The following is a 6,615-nucleotide window of genomic DNA, read 5'->3' on the forward strand; positions in this document are numbered from 1 at the left end:
TGCTGCCCAGTTCGACTACGGAGTTGACGACCCCTCCTACTTGCCAGAGCAACCAGGCAAGCCCCCCCCCCTTGATCACTAGATATCGCCTATTCTTCTCTATACTGCTTGCATTAGAGTAGTGTAGCATGTTACTGCTTTCCGTTATCCTATCCTGATGCATAGCCTGTCCTTGTTTCTACTGTTGTTACCTTTACCTGCAATCCTACATGCTTAGTACAGGATGCTAGTTTTCCATCAGTGGCCCTACATTCTTGTCCGTCTGCTGTGCTATACTATCGGGTCGTGATCACCTGGGCGGTGATCACGGGTATATACTTATATACCATATACATGACACATGTGATACTAAAGTCGGGTCGGCTCGTAGGAGTACCCGCAATTGGATCTTTGTGGCGGAGCGACAGGGCAGGTTGAGACCGCCTAGGTGAGAGGTGGGCCTGGCCCTGGACGGCGTCGCGGTTACTTCGACATAACACGCTTAACGAGTTCTTGGTATTTGATCTGAGTCTGGCCATTTGTTCTATACGCACTAACCATCTACGCGGGAGTAGTTATGGGTATCCCGGCGTCGTGGTATCAGCCGAAGCCTTCGTGACGTCAGCGACTGAGTGGCGCGCGCCGGATTGGACTGGAACGCCACTAGGCTAGGTCTGCTTCCGGCTGCGTACGCAACGTGCAGGTGTGCATAGGGCGATGGGCCCAGACCCCTGCGCGCATAGGGTTAGACCGGCGTGGTGACCTCTCTGTTGTGCCTAGGTGGGGCTGCGACGTGTTGATCTTCCGAGGCCGGGCATGACCCAGAAAAGTGTGTCTGGCCAAATGGGATCGAGCGTGTTGGGTTATGTGGTGCACCCCTACAGGGAAGTTTATCTATTCGAATAGTCGTGTCCCTCGGTAAAAGGACGACCCGGAGTTGTACCTTAACCTTATGACAACTAGAACCGGATACTGAATAAAATACACCCTTCCAAGTGCCAGATACAACCCGGTGATCGCTCTCTAACAGGGCGACGAGGAGGGGATCGCCGCGTAGGATTATGCTATGCGATGCTACTTGGAGGACTTCAGTCTACTCTCTTCTACATGCTGCAAGATGGAGATGGCCAGAAGCGTAGTCTTCGACAGGATTAGCTATCCCCCTCTTATTCTGGCATTCTGCAGTTCAGTCCACTGATATGCCCCTTTACACATATACCCATGCATATGTAGTGTAGCTCCTTGCTTGCGAGTACTTTGGATGAGTACTCACGGTTGCCTTTCTCCCTCTTTTTCCCCCTTTCCTTTCTATCTAGTTGTCGCAACCAGATGCTGGAGCCCAGGAGCCAGACGCCACCGTCGACGACGACTCCTACGACACTGGAGGTGCCTACTACTACGTGCAGCCCGCTGACGACGACCAGGAATAGTTAGGAGGATCCCAGGCAGGAGGCATGCGCCTCGTTCGATCTTCATCCCAGTTTGTGCTAGCCTTCTTAAGGCAAACTTGTTTAACTTATGTCTGTACTCAGATATTATTGCTTCCGCTGACTCGTCTATGATCGAGCACTTGTATTCGAGCCCTCGAGGCCCCTGGCTTGTATTATGATGCTTGTATGACTTATTTATGTTTTAGAGTTGTGTTGTGATATCTTCCCGTGAGTCCCTGATCTTGGTCGTACACATTTGCGTGCATGATTAGTGTACGGTCAAATCGGGGGCGTCACACTTCTGGTCCAAGAAAAATCATCGCGAAGGTTTTATTCCCTTTGGACTCTGTTTGGTATTCCTTTTCTGCGAAACTCAAAAATAGGGAAAAACAGGAACTGGCAATGGACTCTAGGTTAATAGGTTAGTCCCAAAAATAATATAAAATAGTATATTAATGCATATAAAACATGCAAAATAGATAACATAATAGCATGGAACAATAAAAAATTGTAGATACGTTGGAGACGTATCAAGCATCCCCAAGCTTAATTCCTGCTCGTCCTCGAGTAGGTAAATGATAAAAACAGAATTTTTGATGTGGAATGCTACCTAACATATTTATCCATGTAATTTCTTTATTGTGGCATGAATCAGATCTGTAAGATTCAAAACAAAAGTTTAATATTGACATAAAAACAATAATACTTCAAGCATACTAACAAGGCAGTTATGTCTTCTCAAAATAACATGGCCAAAGAAAGCTTATCCCTACAAAATCATATAGTCTGGCTATGCTCCATCTTCATCACACAAAATATTTAAATCATGCACAACCCCGATGATAAGCCAAGCAATTGTTTCATACTTTTGATGTTCTCAAAAAATTTCAACTTTCACGCAATACATGAGCGTGAGCCATGGACATAGCACTATAGGTGGAATAGAAGGTGGTTGTGGAGAAGACAAAAAGAAGGAGATAATCCCACCTCGGGTACCTTCAAGACTCCTTTTTTTCCCGTTTATTGTTTCCCAAGATAAAAAAATCTTTATATACCCCCCGAACCTATTGACCACCGTATCGCGAAGAAATCTTCTGTTTTCTTTCCTTGCTGTTTTCTGGCAGATCTAGGTCACCATGGCCGCTTCAAGCTCCTCCAAGGACAAGTTTTTCGAGAACGTCATCAACCCATATTTGCGGGAGGTGATGCAGCACCCTCAAGCTATGAAGATGCATGAGGGGGGTGCTCCACATCCGTGATGTGCAAGGTCCCAAAGGGACGGGAATCGTGGAGGCCAGGCTTGAAGCTATGGAGCAGGAGGTCTTCCGGTGCAAGGGGATGGTGGAACATGGACTCAATGCCAATCACCTCATGATCGCGGACTACACCCGTGATCTCAAGGTGGATGGCAAGTCAATGAAGGACATCGTCTTCACCTTCAACGAGCAAATCAACTTCCTCCAAAGCCAGATTTATGATCTCCAAAACCAAGTCTTTGAATATGATGCGAGGTTTAAAGGTATGAGTTTGGCTGCCAGTTGCAGGACCCGTGAGACTCACTCCTCCTCTTATGATGGTGAGCCCTTGCCATGGAAACCCGAGGATAAGATTGCTACTACTTCATCACCACCACCTCCTTCTTCATCACCAAAGGAAACTTCAGTATCGGGTATGGGCACTCCCCTTGGCTTGCGCCAAGCTTGGGGGAGGTGCCCCGGTATCGTATCACCTCCACTATCTTTTGCCTTTACTTATCTTAGTTCGATCCATAGTTATCTTTTGCTTTAGATGAATAAAAGTTTAGTTCGATCCTTTCTTTTTGAGAGTTTGCTTAGTGATCTATCCTTGTAATCGAGTGCGAGATATATAATAAAGTTTAGTTTAAGTTTTGCTTTCTTTACTTTCATGTTCAATAAAAAGAAAGGAAATAAATGAAAAATATCATATGCTAATCTTATAGTAAGTAATGACATCACATAAGGAAGAGTATAAGTAGAAATTTTATTGGAGATTTACAAACATACCATTGGTCAATAATGCAATTCATGAAAGAATTAACAAAGGAAGAGAAGATTCACATGCAAATACACCATCTTGGACATCTTTTGTGATTGTGAGCCCCGATCAAATTATTATATGCCAAAATTGTTGGGGAACGCAGTAATTTCAAAAAAAATCCTACGATCACGCAAGATCTATCTAGGAGATGCATAGCAATGAGAGGGGAGAGTGTGTCCACGTACCCTCGTAGACCGAAAGCGGAAGCGTTTAGTAACGCGGTTGATGTAGTCGAACTTCTTCGCGATCCAACCGATCCAAGTACCGAACGTACGGCACCTCCGCGTTCAGCACACGTTCAACTCGATGACGTCCCTCGTACTCTTGATCCAGCTGAGGCCGCGGGAGAGTTCCGTCAGCACAACGGCGTGGCGACGGTGATGATGATGTTACCGGCGCAGGGCTTCGCCTAAGCAGTACGGCGATATGATCGAGGTGTGTAACTGTGGAGGGGGGCACCACACACGGCTAAAAGATCAACTTGTGTGTTCTAGGGTGCCCCCCTGCCCCTGTATATAAAGGAGGGAGAGGGAGAGGCAGCCGGCCCTAGGGGGGCGCCAAGGTGTGGAGTCCTGCTAGGACTCCCTAGTCCTAGTAGGATTCCACCTCCCACACGGAGTAGGAAAGGGGGAAGGGAGAAGGAGAAGGAAAGGGGGGCGGCCCCCTTCTCCTAGTCCTAATCGGCCTCCTGCCCAAGGGGGGCGCACCAGCCCCTTGTGGGCTCGTGTGCTTCCCTCTTATGGCCCATAAGGCCCATAACTTCTCCTAGGGGGTTCCTGTAACCTCCCGGTACTCCGAAAAATACCCGAACTTCTCCGGAACCATTACGTTGTCCGAATATAGCCTTCCAATATATCAATCTTTATGTCTCGACCATTTCGAGACTCCTCGTCATGTCCGTGATCTCATCCGGGACTCCGAACAGACTTCGATTCATCAAATCACATAACAAATAATTCAAATCGTCATCAAACGTTAAGCGTGCGGACCCTATGGGTTCGAGAACTATGTAGACATGACCGAGACACATCTTCGGTCAATAACCAATAGCGGAACCTAGATGCTCATATTGGCTCCTACATATTCTACGAAGATGTTTATCGGTCAAATCGCATAACAACATACGTTGTTCCCTTTGTCATCGGTATGTTACTTGCCCGATATTCGATCGTCGGTATCATCATACCTAGTTCAATCTTGTTACCGGCAAGTCTCTTTACTCGTTCCATAATACTTCACCCCGCAACTAACTCATTAGTCACATTGCTTGCAAGGCTTATAGTGATGAGCATTACCAAGAGGGCCCAGAGATACCTCTCCGAAACATGGAGTGACAAATCCTAATCTCGATCTATGCCAACCCAACAAATACCTTCGGAGACACCTGTAGAGCATCTTTATAATCACCTATTTATGTTGTGACATTTGATAGCACACAAAGTGTTCCTCCGGTATTCGGGAGTTGCATAATCTCATAGTCTGAGGAACATGTATAAGTCATGAAGAAAGCAGTAGCAATGAAACTGTAACGATCATAATGCTAAGCTAACGAATGGGTCTTGTCCATCACATCATTCTCCTAATTATGTAACCCCATTTATCAAAGGGACAATTCCATTTATCCCCCTAACTTGAGCCACCACCTGGCATTTGCCCCTAATTTTCAGGTATGCTCAAAAATACCCCTCTTCCGTCAAGTCACCTTACAGAAATGCCCTTGCCGTCCGGTCAAAGGGGTTTGACCGTCTGGTGAATAGTAACATGGGGAACAGTAAATTCGAAAAAAAATAGCAAAAAAATCAAAAAAATCTGAAATTTTGTGGGATCGAAGATACTTAAGGGCGCAAGGTGTGTGCGAATTTTCGCGTTGTTTGGACATTCTAGGAACTCGTGGGAAAGGAAAAAATTTAAATCTATACGGTGTGAACAGTAAATTCAAAAAAATAGCAAGAAAATTTTAAAAAATATGAATTTTTTGGCATCAAAGAGGCTTGGGTGCGCAAGGCGCTTGCAATTTTTTGTGATCAAATGACATGCGAGGTGCTCTAGAAAAAAAAAGCAAAATACTGCATTTTTTCAAAGTTTTTTTCTGCGCCAAATTTTGTTTTTTCTCCTCGAGCTCCTACAGTGTCGAAACGCAAAAAAAAAATTGCATGCACCTTGCGCACCCCAGCCTCTTTGATGCCAAAAAATTTCAATTTTTTTGAATTTTCTTGCTATTGTTTTTTGAATTTAATGCTCACAGCGTACATTTTAAAGTTTTTCGTTTGACACGAGCTGCTGGAATGTCCAAATGGTGCCAAAATTTTGCACGCGCCTTGCTCCCTTGAGTATCTTCGATCCCACAAAATTTCAGAATTTTTTGATTTTTTTTGCTATTTTTTGCGAATTTACTGTTCACCATTTACTATTCACCAAACGGTCAAACCCCTTTGACCGGACGGTAACGGCAAAGAAGGGCATTTCTGTAAGGTGACTTGACGGAAGAGGGGTATTTTTGAGCATACCTGAAAATTAGGGGCAAATGCCAGGTGGTGGCTCAAGTTAGGGGGATAAATGGAATTGTCCCTTCATCTAATGACAACACATGTCTATGGTTAGGAAACATAACCATCTTTGATAAACGAGCTAGTCAAGTAGAGGCATACTAGGGACACTTATATTTTGTATATGTATTCACACATGTACTAAGTTTCTGGTTAATACAACTCTAGCATGAATAATAAACATTTATCATGAAATAAGGAAATAAATAATAACTTTATTATTGCCTCTAGGGCATATTTCCTTCAAAAATTACTGAAGTTGGACAAGGAAGACAACAAAATGATTTATGTTTGTTCATATACACATAGAAGTTACATTGTCATAGATCCTTTAACATGTGGTGCTTGCCCCTATCTTTGCTAGCCAAAAATTCCTCACTAAGTAGAGATACTACTTGTGCATCCAAAAACCCTTAGACTAAAATCTTGTTTTGAGAGTCCACCATACGTACCTATGGATTGCGTAAGATCCTTCAAATAAGTTGTCATCGGTGCAATAAGGCAATTAAAATTGCTTCTAAAAGTGTTAGATCATTTAGTGTAAGAGAAAATTGAGCGTTGTATGAACTTGTGATGGCAAAGAATAAAAGCGACATACTGCA

Source organism: Aegilops tauschii, chromosome 4, assembly GCF_002575655.3.
Source record: "Aegilops tauschii subsp. strangulata cultivar AL8/78 chromosome 4, Aet v6.0, whole genome shotgun sequence".
In the NCBI taxonomy this organism is placed as follows: domain Eukaryota; kingdom Viridiplantae; phylum Streptophyta; class Magnoliopsida; order Poales; family Poaceae; genus Aegilops; species Aegilops tauschii.